Here is a 16,592-nt window from a genome sequence, read left to right as displayed (position 1 = left end):
CGATGTACGTCAGCAGCAATCGAGTAAGGGAACGTTATTCCTCTTAGAAAACAAATCTAGAATTTTCTGCGTTTGAACTTACTCACTATGTAACTGTAGATACGCTTTAAATATATGTAACATCATACGTTTTAAGTTTAATTACAGAGAAGGACAATGTCATCTAATAAAATCTTTGGCGCAACAGGTTATGTATTCCTCTTGTTGCTTGAGCGGCAAGAAGGTGCGGCTTCGCAGTATCGCGCTGAATATATTGTGGAAGTGGCAGTGGTGCGTGACACCTAGGCAAGCAATATTATTGTTCTCTAGAAACTTAAATTCTGAATACTCAGATCTGATTTTTTCTCGACATGGCTGGAAATATAAATGACCCAGTAAGAAAATTGTCAATTCTTACAGATTGAGGAAACAAGAACAACTTCGTTTGGTCTTAACATTAACTTATTTCTTACAGTATGAGCGTTTGCTTAATACGTACCGAAATATTTCGATACAATGCCTCGAGTCCTGCGTGCCAACGCTAAGAAAAACGAAGACGAGGCGCGGAGAGGTAATTACTATTGGAGTGATTTATAGCCTTGTGTTTCTGTACGTAGCTTCCCAGTTTATACGGCTTTTGAGCACGAAGAATTGTTTGGTACCATGAATTGTATCACGAATCCCTCCGCTTCCGCAATTTCAGTAGGAATTGCGTGTGTGTTTCAGGAGAGCAGAAGTTTCGGGGAACAAGTTTGTTTTAAAGTCTAAATGTAGATTCATTGGAAGGAAACACTAGAAACAAATTGATAATGAAAGACAAAACTGATATCTTCACCTTCGAAATACAAGGACCAGCACACTCAGCAAGAAGCTTAAAGCCATGTTTTATAAATATTGGTCGATACTCGTAACTCAAGCCATGTTTGATTGCTTTGTAAATCCAACTGGGAAGCTTTTATTTTTTAATAGGGCTTGATAAGTTTCTCTCTAGTTGAAGCGACTGATTAACTATCTAGCTAGGGCCTATTATTTTAGCGTGCTATTATACCGTAACCTATGGAAATACATTTCTCTCAACGGTGTCGCAATCAAGTACTTGAATTTTTATTCCTTTCTTTCACGTGTTCAATGTTTAATTTTGGGTTTACGTTAAGGAAAGATGGCTCACAATTATATTGCATTTAAACTTTGTATTGGAATTTGGCGGATTTCATACTTCCCTTCATCACACACGCCGTATCGTCATCCATATTTCAAATGCAATTCATTGTGTTTCTGTTCTACAATATGCCAATCTATCCCTGAATGATGCTCTTCTTAATTTTCACGACTACTAAATGACGTTCAGCCACTCTTATGACACATCTGTTTACACTGATCATTTGAGTTATTCATCTGAAATGCAGAAGCAAGTCATTCGAATTATATTGAAAAAGAATCGTGTAAAAGTTGTTTCAAAGAACTAAACATTCTAACGCTTTCATCATTGTATATATTCAAGACCACTGTGATTGCACTGCGTGATCACACAAAACTGTAGACTAATGAGACTGTTCATACATACAACACAAGGAACAGAAAACAACTGCAGTGCATTCCACGTAGATTTAAGATTTTTGAAAAAGGACCCAAATACTCTGGCATCAAGTTAATACAAGCAATGCCAAGGGAATTACAAGACCTCAAAACTGAGAAAACGTCCAGCAAGCTAGTATCAAATCTGTAATTGCTTGTTGAAGCTGTCATCTGCGTGCAGATGTATTGAGGTTTTCAGTTTGCCCCATGTTCGTACAAAAATTCTGCAACATATTCCATGTTACTCACACTAGGACACCTAACATTAATGTTATTGATATATACATATCTCAGTCACATATTTCTTGCACACAAGACAATGAGCAAGAGCTTTCACATTTCAGTTTGGCAGATCATTCTGTAGTGAAAATATGTATGAAATGCATTTTGTTTGATGTTAATTAATGAAGAATAAAGGCTCTCATCTACTTATGGCCTTATATGGGCATAGACCTCCATAGAGAAAATTGAGAAGCAATGCTTTTGTTACTTCAGATATGCCTCCTCTTGACTCTTGGAACAGAGAAATATGTATAAACGAATAAAATAACCAGGACTAAATGTAGTACCCTGAAGTCAGTGAAGATGAATGTAATGGATGAAAGAAATCTTTATGTTAAATGTTATGGAATTATTGAATATACTTTGTTCATGAGGAAGATGAAGGAAATCAGCTGCAGGTTCATTAGAGGAAACATTTCAGCTTCCTCCTTAAGTGATTTAGGCAATTATCGAAATCTAAATCAGGAATAGAAGGGGACAATTTGAGGCCACACTCCAAATGTACAAGTCCACTGTGTGAAATCATGCACCATATGACTTCATGTTATTGCAAACATTTTGGATATTTTTTTATTTTGTGTGTGTCTGAGTGCTATGGATATACGTTATCTGGTTATTGCATATTGGAAAGCTGTTGATTAATAACAAACTCATAAAACTATTGGTGTATTATTTGAGAATTGTACACTGTATCTGGCATATTAACAAAATTTCATAGTAGTTCTTAACAGAAACCATCTAACATTGTAAGTGTGTCACTGAGAGAGCATTGAAACCCAGCATTATTGTTAAATATCAATTTTATCATGACAGCTCAGGAACTAAGGTTACTATATGAACTCTTTTTTTCTGTGATGTGTTCTGAAGATTCTCGTAATTTGTATTTACAGTGAAAGAACTCTTTTTAAGCACCCAGTGCCTTAAAAATGACAGTTGGACATACAACTTTTGTGTATAACTGACTTGCTTGTTCTAGTAGCTGGTAAGGATGTACTCCCACTTAGTGTTTTATTCAGTGTTCAGTTGGTACTGTATCTGTTATTTATTGTAAAACAGGCCCAGGTTGCATCTGACACCTCTGAAAATCAGTGTCTGAGAATTTAGGCTAGACTGGGCATGGCGAATCCGAATTTTGTGAAGATTTTGACAATCATGTGAGATGTATGATCTTTTCACCAAATCACAAGATGTGCATAGTAGAACTGATTACACTCTGAGATCCAAATGAAGATGTTAGATGTCTATTTACTTATTTATTTCAGGATCATCTCACGAGGGTATTAGATTTGTTATCATAGTACAGTAAAAATAAATAACTCAAAAATATACGTGCAGGTAGAATATATAAGAATGCTTTTTTGAGGATAGCATAACTGGTTAGCCATAGCCTTCATGAAGGAACCATTGCAGCATTTTCATGAAAAGGTTTAGGAAAATCACTGAAAAACTAAATCAGTATGGCTGGACAGAGCAAACTCCAGCCTCCTGGTTATGGGGTCAGTGTCTTAACAACTCCACTGCCCTGCTCAGTTGATCCATGTTTTAAATTGTTCTTTGATATAAACACATTCATTGCTGCACACATCAGGGACACCTGTTGGTGACTCTGGAACAATGAACTTGCTGCTATGTCCCTTGAACTAACCCTAGTCCGTTAGGAAAACTGGTTGCAATAAAATTATTGTACATGGAGATTTTAAACTTTGACTTGCTATCAACCAGCAAAAATCACAGGCAGTTAAAAACATTGATGCCTGGCTTTAACATACTCCCAGTAATCTTATTTCCAACAAGGGCATATGACTGCAGTATGAATGCTATTGACAGTGTTTTCCTGCATCCCACATATTATAATGATGTAAAAATACTGGCTATGGTAAATGGTCTGTTGGATCACGATGCTTAAACAGCATAGCAATCGTAAGACTTGCCAACTGGGAAATAGCTAATGAAGATACCCAAGTTAGGTGTGTTAGAATAATAAACAGTGAATCCACTAATATGTTTAGTAACAGTCTACAACAGGAACTATGGGAAGAAGTCTACCATGAATACACTGTGGATAAGAAATTTAATTCATTTCTAAACCTCTTTTCCAAACACCTTGACAAATTAAAATTAAATCAAATGCAAGTAGGCATTAGGAGTGGATAACAACTGGGATTAGAATATTATGCACCAACAAAAGCACTTTACCTAGAACAGAAGAATAGTACACACAAGCAGTGAAAATGCACTATAAGAGATATCCTAAAATCTAAACTATGTAATCAGAAGAGCCAAAAATATGCATTATACACAGCAAATTAACATATCAAGCAATAAAACAAAAATCTTATGGAAAATCATAAAAACTGAAATATATAGGGACAAAAAATTAGAACAGTTAGGAGTACCACATTTCATAGATATGGAACAGACAACAGCAATATGAAATGAGTAGCCTCTGGGTTCAATAAATTTTTCCCATCTCTAACTGAAAGTATGGGAACAAAAATCACTCAGCCTCCCTCAGATGTCATAAATTACTTAATCTTACTCAATGTACACTGATGATGACACTGCAATTCAAGTGCACAACACATAATGAAATTACAGAAGTCATCACATACCTAAAAATCACCAGGTTTTCTGAATATGACAGAATATCAAACAGGGCACTAAAAGTGAATAGTGACTTAATCAATAGTGACTTAATCACCAAAGTACTGTGCTATTCATGCAATGAAAACTAGATTATTTCCTTATAGATTAAAGCATTCTACGATGATACCAGTACACAAAGGTGGTGGCAGACATGTGATATCTATCAGCATGTCCCACTGCTGCCAATTCCTTCAAAAATATTTGAGGGGGTAGTGTACAATAGGCTACATGAACACCTAACACAAAATGGATCACTAACACCCTCCCAGTTTTTCTATCATAAAGGGCTCTCCCCAGGTGGAGCAATATTCAGTCTCACGAAGGAAAGTCCAGGTGAACTCAACTGTAGAAGGTGTCCTGTGTGGATTCTCTGTGATCTTATTGAGGCTTTTGGTTGTATAAAACAACATATTACTCCAAAAACTCACAAAATATTACATCAAAGACCAGCCACTAACTTTATCAAAATCTTACTTACATAATATGAAACAAAGAGTTGCCCTAACAGATTCAGGTGGAACAACAAAATCAGAGTGGAGAGTTGTTGTGTAAGGTGTTTCCCAATGCTTGATCCATGGGCCATTGATCTTCATAGTGTACATTAATGACCTACCAGCATCAGTAAATAACAATACAAATGTAGTAATGTTTGCTGATGATACTAGCATCTTCATCAAGGATTTGAAAACCTCAGTACAGATTGCTACAGAAGCTATAAATAGATGGTTTGCAGTGAATATTTTATTGTTAATCCATTGAAAAATGCAGTTTCAGACAGCAAATAACAAGTGACCAGCTCTTAAAATAGATATATATAATCAGAAAATTAATGAAATTTCAGATATAAGATTTCTAGACATACAAATGGATAATTGGTTAAAATGGAATGAACATATTAAACACCTCCTCAAGAAAGCTGCTGAGAGTACTTTGCACTAAGAGCTGTCTTGTCTTGTATTGACAAGGTAATAATAATGTCATCATATTACACATATTTACACTCTCTCATCTCTTATGGTATGATAGCCTTGGGAAATGCTTCAAAAGTGGAAAAAGTGTTTAAACTACAAAAATTAGCTGTGAGGCTGTTCTTTGGTGTTACAAAATGGACATATTGTAAGCATATATTCAAGAAACTTGGGATATTGACATTCACAGTCATTGTATCTATTCATTGGTAATGTCTGTAATAAACAACACAAAACAAGACTAAATATGACATGCACAACCATGGCAAAAAGCAGAAGCAAAGCCAGCACAAAGTCACAATAGCCCTCATTGTAGTGCAAAGAGGAATTATCCAGTCTGTTATAAGGGGTTACAATAAGCTCCCACTGCATATAAAAACTAGTACTGACAATCCTCATATATTCAAGAGGAAACTGAAACAATTCCTCAAAAATTATACCATGTATGATTTAAAAAAAAATTGTAGAGCTATAAGTGGTGTAAAAGATGTATCAGGTTATAAATGAACCTATAATATTCTGTGCATACATATGTAGCCTTGAGTACCTTGTATGTATATTTCTTGCAGTATTTCCACTTTTTTTAAACTTTGAATATAGTATTGAATACCTTAAATTTATATTGTTTGTTCTTTTTCTCTTTTTCATCAAGCAATATTGTATTCTTTGGCTGGTCCTACATTACAGTACAACCATTGTACTGAATGTATTATCGCCACCAAATAGATATAAAGTCCAGGTCTGTAAACATGCGACTGTGCCCCATGCACATCTTCATGGCCCCCATCAGTTCACCTGAGAACTGAGTCAGCATCACGCCATGATGAGATGTTGAGCACAGAAGAATGACAAGGCATTACCATCAGGCACTATAGATATTGGCACCTGTTGTTATATATTAATTATAATTTTGATCTCCTTGGCAGTTTATCGTATAGTTACTGAAAGAAAATGCTGTTTTCCACTTTTTGTTTGTTTTTTGTGCTAAATGTAAGTTCACAGTGCCTTTTGTTCCTTGATTATATTCCTCTTCAGGAATAAAGGAATATATGTTCCATAAACGTTAGAGGAAGAAGGCTATTTGTCTTATTTTGTTGAGAATGATGACAGTACTAATAATGAGATGCAGTGGGAGAGGTATGAGGAATGTATGCCATTTTATTCTGTAAGAAACACAGCAAGCTGATATGCAAAAGGACAGGAATAACTTGCAGTAACAAAGGCATAAATGGAAGGAGAACACTTGAGCAGAATTACAAATAATGAGTGAATAAAAGAAGTTGAGATGGGATTAGGATAGGATAGGACAAAGAAGTGAATATAATACTGGAAAAAGAAGTAAAACAATTAAAAGTAAAGGAAAAACAATAAAACAAAGGGAAGTGTAAAAGCAACTTATGAAAGCATCGGAATGGAAAGAGGAACTGCCTGGCATTGGAAGTAATAATGACACACATATCAGTATCAGATGCACTATGGGAATGTAACTTGTTCTAAAAAGACAAATGGATGGTAATAGTTCTGAGGGCTTTTGTTTCTTAGAGATACCACAGTGCATCAGATGAAATTATATTACTTAAAATTAAAATTATGGAAATCATAAAAAAGTGTACAGTCGATGGCAAAAATGTTATTGCTTTAAATATTAAAAGAGACTGAGGCTGGCATGTGTCAGGTATTCAGGTAGACACAGCAGTGGATAGAGGTACATCTGCCAGGTAATGATGGATTTGCATTATATGCAGTATATGGCAAAGTAATCAGCCAATCCAGAAAGGGACTGTTTATCATCAGAAGGTAGATATCTACGTATATGTGAATCAAACAGCAACACTGGAAGTTGATATTCTCTCAGAGGCTATTGTGTGATGTGGATGCACTTGTGTATGAACCCATCTAACTAACTTTGAGATGCAGGTGACATCAAGGAAGTATTGTTGATAGATTAGAGGCAAGGTGACCTGAATCTGCAACAGAATTTGTCATTCCCACATTCATAATCATGTTTTATTTTTCTTCCCTCTAGCTCTTTCCAGAGTCCTTCTCACTCCTCTTCTACACACACAGTTTGTATTTTAATGTTCATTTATTATTTTTTCTTTCCTTGTTTTTTTTACCACTGATCATTCTTTAGTTTGTGATCTCTTACTGTGTGATGAAATCTAATCATATACCATCATAACTCTCCCTTGATGTCTTGTCTCCCAACCTTCCTTAACTGTTATCCCTTCTGTGTCTCATTATACACCATGGCAAAACTTTGAATAGTCTCATCTGGTCTCCAGGGAATGAAACTTCTGATTTGATAATTCACATTAGAAAAAAAAAATTTCCACTTCATTGCAGATTCTCCATCATTGACATAATACAACAGGAGTAGTCACGAATGTAAAAATGAGAAGGAAATAAAATTGTAATGCTAAAAGTGGCAGCATTGGCACAGTTTCCCCTTACTGCATATGTTGCAATACATTTTTGATAATGTGAACATAAAGTGAGCCTATGTGTGCCACATTCTGTTTTACTCACTCCATGATGTAATGTATTTTAACCAGCAGAAACAATGACATATACTTACATATATTTTACATTGTTCCCCAAAAGTTATAAAGATACTTGACTTCAAATGAATCAACACCTCTAATATTATAAAAAATGTTAATTTCTGGGGTAACTTTCACTATTAGGACCAATGTTGGTACCCTGAAGATTTCTTTGGCTGTAAGGAAAATTTTAATCTAAATAAACAACGTAATGTGTTTAATGACAGTCGTACTGACTAAAAATGACAAACTAGGCAGCCCGATACAGAGTCACAAAACTGTGATCATGTTCTTGAATTTTGGAGGAAACTGAAAATAAAAATATAGACTCTGAGATGTGTTAACAAAACACATATAAATCAGGCAGTTCTCCCACGTCAGAATCAATAACACTTATTTTTTAAATTAAAATCTTTTCTTATCCCTCCAGTTTGCATTGTATTGTGGCCCTATTCCACACTTCTTTAACCTCTGACTCCTCTCTAAATTTATGACCAGGTAAATGTGTGACTAATGCTTTCATTTCTTTATGTATGAGTGGACTTCTAAGAGTAAGTTGCACACTATTATGGAGTGCCAAGTAACTTTCATTGAATACTGCACTACATTTCCAAGTGACACATATAAATGACAATATGATTTGTATTGACTGTTTTGTTTAAGATTGATAATTTCCACACTACAAAATAATGTAAAAATCAATTTGTAAAAATTACTTGTAAATATGCTCTCTTGACCTATCCAATATCATATGTACAATTGTACAATTCTATGATTGCCTAGATAAATAAAATACAGTACAATACAATAATATTTTTCAACACATTCACCAAGTATCTGTAAACAACAGTCAGATTTTTCTACCAATGATTCAGCTCCTCAATGATAAAAATCTGCTGCTTGGTAATGGAACCATTTGAGAATGTCTGTGTGAAGATCCTCATGACTGGAGAATCTCTTTATCACTCAGATATTGACCTTTGACTACCTGGTCATTGCCTTCTGTGGCCAATGTCAATGTCCTTCCTTCCAGATCAACATTACCCACACTGGTACATCCTTGATCAAATTATTGGCACCATTTCACTACGCTATATGTGACATTGTATTAGACCCATTTACACCAGAATTTCACAGGGAATCTGTGTGCAAATTAAGCATTTTGCCCAGAAGAATCCTACTGTGGTACGGACTTCAGCTTCGGAGGACATTTCAAGTTGCTGTACCATTTCACTCTGACAGTACGATGCACTTGTTATTGTAGGCTGTTCTGACAATGTGTCACCATTAGTGAATAATGGTCTTAGCATTGGATGGTATGTGTAACTTGCTTTCTAAAGCCTCTACATAATTTTTTCTGCGCAGTTTTCAAAATATTTTAAGACTAGAATTACATACCGGGTGATCAAAAAGTCAGTATAAATTTGAAAACTGAATAAATCATGGAATAATGTAGATAGAGAGGTACAAATTGACACACATGCTTGGAATGACATGGTGTTTTATTAGAACCACAAAAATACAAAAGTTCAAAAAATGTCTGACAGATGGCACTTCATCTGATCAGAACAGCAATAATTAGCATAACAAAGTAAGACAAAGCAAAGATGATGTTCTTTACAGGAAATGCTCAATAGGTCCACCATCATTCCTCAACAATAGCTGTAGTCAAGGAATAATGTTGTGAACAGCACTGTAAAGTATGTCTGGTGTTATGGTGAGGAATTGGCATCGGATGTTGTCTTTTAGCATCCCTAGAGATGTCAGTCGATCACGATACACTTGCAACTTCAGGTAACCCCAAAGCCAATAATCACACGGACTGAGATCTGGAGACCTGGGAGGCCAAGTGCGATGAAAGTGGTGGCTGAGCACACGATCATCACCAAACGACGTGCGCAAGAGTTCTCTCATGCATCTAGCAATATGGGGTGGAGTGCCACCTCGCATAAACATCATACATTCCAGCTGGTGTTTATCAGCCAGGCTGGGGATGATGCGATTCTGTAACATATCGGTGTACCTCTCACCCTTCACGGTACAGTTGCAAAACCAGAATCACACATTTCCCCGAAGGAAAAAAGGCCCTGTAACGGTAGATGTGGTAAATCCAACCCATACCGTGACTTTCTCGTTGTGCAATGGAGTTTCCACGAGAGTTCTAGGATTTTTGGTAGCCCAAAGCCTGCAGTTGCAGGTGTTGACAGTCCCTCGGAGCATGAAATGAGGTTCGTCGGTCCACAAAACGTTACTCAACCAATCATCATCTTCCGCCATCTTTTGAAACACCCACACTGCAAATGCCCTCCACTTCACTAAATCGCCAAGTAACAGTTCATGGTGCCAATGGATTTTCTACGGATAGCATCAGAGGGTATGCCTCACTGCCAACCAAACAGTAGTGAATGGAATGCCAGTGCAATGTGCGACTCCACGGGCGCTGACTTCCCCGTGCATAGACAAATCCACTACAGTCTCCATTTCTTCCTGAACTGTCTCAGCGGCATTATATCTTGTGCTCAGTTGGCCACTATGGGGTCTATCATTTAAACAACCTGTGTCTTCGAAGTTCGAAATCATTCTCGCCACAGCTGCATTTGTCAACGGACCTTTACCCGTTCGAATCCCCTTCCTATGGCAATAGGATTGTAATGCTGAACTAGCACATTCCTCATTCTGATAATACAGTTTCACTAAAAGCACCTTTTCAGGTAACGTCAACATGCTGCGACTGCTGGCGCATCTGATTCTGTCTCTCATTACACCTCCTGTTACACACGATTGTCATACACAGTCACTGACATTTTGCTGTCCAGCACCATCTGTCGGACATTTTGTGAACTTTGTTTTTCTTTTTTTTGGTTCTAATAAAACCCCATGTCATTACAAACATGTGTGTCAATTTTTACCTCTCTATCTACATTATTCCGTGGTTTATTAAGTTTTCAAATTTATACTGACTTTTAGATCACCCAGAATTTTAACATATTATTGCTGTATATTTTCCAGCACTATATTCTTTTGCATTGCTTTCCTTCTGAATTTTATAATTTGTGTTACCATTCCATTTCAATAAGTGTGTAAACATCATGTTGCTCTGTAACTCAAGGAAACATGATATTACTTCTGTATATCTAACTGAGGATGTTTTTCAGATTCTCTGTGCCGAATACTGTATTGCACATGAAATGCAGCTATTGAGAAAGTCTGTGCTCACCAAACTGCCACAGACAACAAAGAAATAAGAATTCACATGACTAAATGTTTTAGCACATGGTTTATAATAAAGTGAAATTTTGGTTCATAACAACACTATGGAAAATGTTGTATTTATCAGTAAAGATAATTTGTATACAAGCACTGTTATAGAGTTCTGTTTTATCCTGTATAACTTCAAATATAAGAATTACTGTACATATTTTATTCAGAGCAAAAGGAAATATGGAAAGGAGCATTTGAAGTAATTAACTAAAATTTGAGACACATAGAAATGTTGTACCTGTTTAAAAATGTGAAAATCAGTATTTAGAGGAAGAACTCACATCATGTTTTACAGAATCTAGGTATAAAATTACCTATGACTCTCTGTAAAGTTTACTTACTTGTGTAGTCATATTTTAAATTAAAGGTGTCTTACTGTATGTATTTAATTATTTATAATGTGTCTCAGACTAAATGACCTTGTAGCTACCACCAGTTCAGTTAATTTACTAATCCCTTTATTGATATTACCAAACTTAGGATGAGTTTTTACTTAAGGATACAATACAAGCAGATGGAAACTGTGAAAGTGATACACAGCTATCACTGATGAATCAATTACAGAGGCTGTTGAAAGATATTTTCTGTGTATTTTGGTTTAAGGGAATCAAAGTTGCTTGTGCCTTGCTACAAAGTAATAATTTAATCACAATTTATTTGGTTTGTTACACCAGTTACACTTGTTTCTGTGAAAATACCTTCACAAGAGAAAATAAGCCTATAATACAGAGTCACTCAAACATATGACACAAACTACAGTTATGGAACAACATTCATGGAGATGTACTGTGATTTGGTTGCCATCACTACAGTAATAGTTCAGCATATTGTCACTGCACATCTGTTCCATTGTATTCAATGAACCTATAAATGAGGTGCATATTGCCCAACTCTTAATCTCTAAATCTATCCACACTCATGTATTTAACTATTAATGTACACCTATGCACGAAGAGTAAGTGGGCATTACTGTCACCAGAAAAAAGTGTGGTGAGTGGATGGAAAAGATTTGTTTCCAAACAACACACACAGTGTATCCTGTTGACATTTGGAGTGTTATGCAGATATCTGTAGTATAATACTGGTACAAAGACAAATGGGGGTAAGAACTCTAACATAATTCAGTTACTCTGTAATAAACCATTGGAGACCAGGCATCCCCTATAAATAAATATCCTTGAACAACGTCTTAACATTTATCGGAACTCAGGTTCATCCTTCATTGTTGTACAAGTGGCCAACCACAAATTAGATACCTTTCAAGAGGACCCATTCTAGAGTAAGTAGCTGTAAATAGATGAATTTGTAGTAAACAGACCTCAATCTGATCGTCTGTTAACAACGAAAAAAAAAAAAAATTAAATTGGATGTGTGATAACCAGTTTTTACGATCAGAATGTACAGCAAAAACATGTAGTGATTGACCATGATAAATTAGTGCAATGAAATTAGATTGTCAATAGGTATGTATGATGCCACAAAAATGATGGCTCCATGTGATAATTTTGCACAATGTCACTTTGAAACAAATCGTCAGCTTGCCAATGTTGGACTGCATCCACAATATTTCCTACAGTTATAAACTCAGAAAATCATAGGAAATTATTTTAATAATATAAAGGGCAGTTTATGGCTATGAGAACAATTTTTTCTAATGAATGTGTTGAATACATTCTCACATTTCGATTTTTAAATAGACCTAGTACTTACCAAATTTACCACGATGGAAGAACTGTCTTTTCCTCGTGGAGTAGTAGCTGTGTGTTTATTGCAATCCCACCTTTAAGTCATATTATACCATTCTTGAATCTCATTCACTGCTGCTTTCTTGGAGTGAATTACTTCTTTGTATGACTTCTGGTCTTTGGTTTCACATGCTCGGTTGTCTTGTGTGAATCATTTCCTCCAGTCTTATTTTCACACTGATGTGTTCCGATTTAGAAGTTCTAATATCTAGCTCATAATTTAGCTAAAACTAGAAGAACAAATTTTCCTGACTTAAAGATTCAATAAACATGAATCCTTACACACAAATCCTTATTCAGTGATTAAAATTCCAAAACATTCATTACTAATATTCAACCTTCACATTAATTTCATCTCACTGTTTTTTCAATGACTTATATTTTTTATTCTCCCAGCAAAGATCATATGTTTCAAGTAATTATTTCAGTTTCATACTTTTTTCCTTGTTAGTAAGAAATTAATTTTTACTGTACCCCTCCCACTTACCTGTCGAATACTAACATTTTGATCCTAAGTGATAAATAAAAATTTCAACTGTACAAGAAGCTGGAACACGGAATATACATTGTCTTCAGTTCCCACCACTGCATATTTAACTTGTTCGTGGTGCTGTTTATAAGCAAATGACAGCCAAATATTGTCAGAGTCTTAACTAGTATCATTTAAAAAGTGAACATGCATCAATCATTCATATGATGTTAGTTACCTGAAGATCATCCAAATCTTGTAAGTATTGCAGTGCTGAAAATAATGCTGATAATTGAACACATTGAACACACTGTGCCATAAAAACAGAAAAGGTTTGCAATTCTTCAGTTGTAAATACTCGTATACTTTCTTTGAGGTCCAAACTTGGCACAGCCATGTGGACACCTGTATCCAATAAAAACTTATGTTCCCTTCTATCCACTAAGCCAGTCAAGCAAAATTCCACCTCTGTCGCTATTTTAGTTGTGTTACTTCCTGATCACCTACAAGGGTAACATTGCATGTCAGTGGAAAAAATCCCCCTTTTATCACGGACCCCATGTATCTCCTTCAATGCTGTTGCCATTCCTAAGGTTCCAGCTAAGTCTTTAGGAAACTATTCATATACCTTTCTCAATAAATGGGATGGCAAACCCTGCAAAAATGTGTCTAATGCTCTCTGTTCTGATTCTTGTAGGAAGACCTAATTAGTGTTATGACCTTCCATTAGTTCATATGTTCTGACATTAAGTTTCCTGACACTGTCCACAAATCTCTCAATGGACTCTAAATGTTTTGTGATACACTATTTAATTGCTCCTGCTAATACATACAACTATTTTTCCTCCATGATCACTGTAGGAAGCCTGTCCTCAAATGTCAGAGCATTCCTTAACTCCTCATAGTACATCACAAATGTTTTAGCATCTCCCACCAACTGTAACTTGAACAAGTGCAACAACTGTTCCTGTGACCAACAATCCAGCTTTGTGGCTGTCAACAGGTTATCCACAAATGCTGACGCACACTATACAGCTTTACCCAAAAAAAGGGGAAACCAGGGTAGTGGTAGTAGCATCTGTAGGATGGTTACTGACATACTGAATGAGGATCCATCGTTTCTTAATGCATCTAATCGTTTATAAAAGCACATGTTACCTGCCCACATTCATGCCATCCTTTCCAGCAAAACCTGAACTGCCTTTGTAGTGCTAACCCCTCTGCCCCTTGACTACTCATTGCAAAGCCTGTATCTACAACAACAGGAAAAAATACAAATGGGAAGAGATAAATACTAATTTTAACATTACACGTTTTACTAAAAACACTTCCAGTCTGTATGTCTAAATGCTGACCATGCACATTCTTCACACTGTCTGATGTAATGCCCAGGCATTGTACATTTAAAACAGAACACTTCTGAAGGAGCACTATGCCAACACTTAACTGGGTACAAACCATCAGTTTCTGCAGTGTTCCCATTTAAGTCACTCAAATCACTGACCTTCTCTAGTTTCACCAGTCACACCTCCCAATCAACCCTACAGTCCAAGGAATCAGACATTCTCAACACAGTCACATGGGAAAAAAAATGTTCTTACTCACCACACTGAGATGACATGCCGATCACTGTCCCACTACATCACTCATTGTCACTGGATTTCTTCTGGCACCAAGTTTAATAGTGTTCAGGGCTCTGGACAGTAGCTCCTACATCACTAGCTAGCAAATGGTACATTGTTAGAAAAATTCTGTTCTAGAGATGAGAAGCAAAGAATTTAAGTGAATTTTGGGATGGTGAGAGAATAGATTCCAGGAAATGCACCTTCAAGGTTTTCTTTCATTATTGTATTGGTATAACAAACTATGTGGTTAATGAATTAAGCAATGAGTTGATCACAATTGGATTAGAGAACAAACTTTTCAAAAAATAAAAGACTTTGTAAGCTCACCAACCTGATTTTGTGTAATTCCTATTACCCCTTCAGCAGCACATCAGTCTGTGTCTTGAAGCTGAAAATCTTATTCAGTGGTTCACAATGTTTGCTCAAAAACATGTGTACAACACCACAATTAAGGATGCACTTTTTTTAAACATTTATTAGCCTCAAAGTTGTATGTTGTGATGATGAATAGTTTTTTCTACTTCTCGAGATTATTAGATGTTACAGTCAGGTCAACAGTCACAAACAACAAAGAGTCCAGTAGCAGAATTACTCAGAGAAGTTGTAAAGTCACTGAAGCATATATTAATGAACCACTGTCCAAGAATCAGTGGTAGTTCTAATATATCACTAAACAATGTAATTAAATGTGGCACAGAGCACAATCAATTTTTACACTGAAAATCACAGTTTGCATTGTGTCTTGTAATAATCTACAGGATAAAGCTTCTCTGCAATAGCCAACTTAGTTCAGTTGTTAATGAAAGTCACAAAGCTCAACAATAGCCCATTGAAATGACTATGACAGTCCAAGACTCCTACTGACCACAATACAGTTCACACTAGGTATGCATTAATCTGAGTTACAGAAAACAATTGAAAGTTTTTAGACACTGATATTACTGAGTTTTCACAGATGTTACTTCACATTTTTTTCATGAACAAATTGTGCATGAGCAAATATTGGGAACATGCTTGACATATGTGTTACACCTTTATTAGCTCGACCGGGACTGGGTGAGGACTGACAATTTTGAGTGAAGTCCAACTATTTGATGAGTGTCATACAAACAATCTGTCATTTCAGTAATGACAGAGTCATTGTCCTCCATGATTCATCTGTGATGATGTTATAGTCCCACCCCTTGGTGCCTGCACTTTCCAAGGGAGCGAGTACATATGTTGGCAAACCGCTGCAGTAACATGTCAGTAAGCACCTGAAGATGATGAGCAGTTGTCTCCTTCAAATATTGTGCAGCTTTCACAGGACTGTCTGTTGCATGTGACATCTGTGCACCACAGAAGCAGTTTTTATGACAGGAAAGCCGTACAACTACACATTTGTTTGAAAAATGAGTAGGTTAAAAAATTTATGGAATCCTTTGTGCATCCGCATGGGCACTACCTTACTTGCAAGTACATGTACCATATTGAAAATTATTTTACATAATAGTAAATTT

At 36.0% G+C, this 16,592-nt stretch overlaps 1 long non-coding RNA gene across 1 annotated transcript; it reads left to right on the top strand.

Moving 5' to 3' along the window:
• Positions 1–219: 219 nt before the first annotated feature.
• Positions 220–11,362, top strand: LOC124556774. The gene is made up of 3 exons (XR_006968689.1): positions 220–374; positions 455–550; positions 11,149–11,362. It is a non-coding gene; the product is annotated as an uncharacterized LOC124556774 (long non-coding RNA).
• The last annotated feature ends 5,230 nt before the right edge of the window (positions 11,363–16,592 follow it).

This window comes from Schistocerca americana, chromosome X (assembly GCF_021461395.2).
Source record: "Schistocerca americana isolate TAMUIC-IGC-003095 chromosome X, iqSchAmer2.1, whole genome shotgun sequence".
NCBI classification, from domain to species: Eukaryota; Metazoa; Arthropoda; class Insecta; order Orthoptera; family Acrididae; genus Schistocerca; species Schistocerca americana.
The sequence above is the reverse complement of the archived record's forward strand: the minus strand, read 5'-3'. Positions and strand labels throughout refer to the sequence as shown.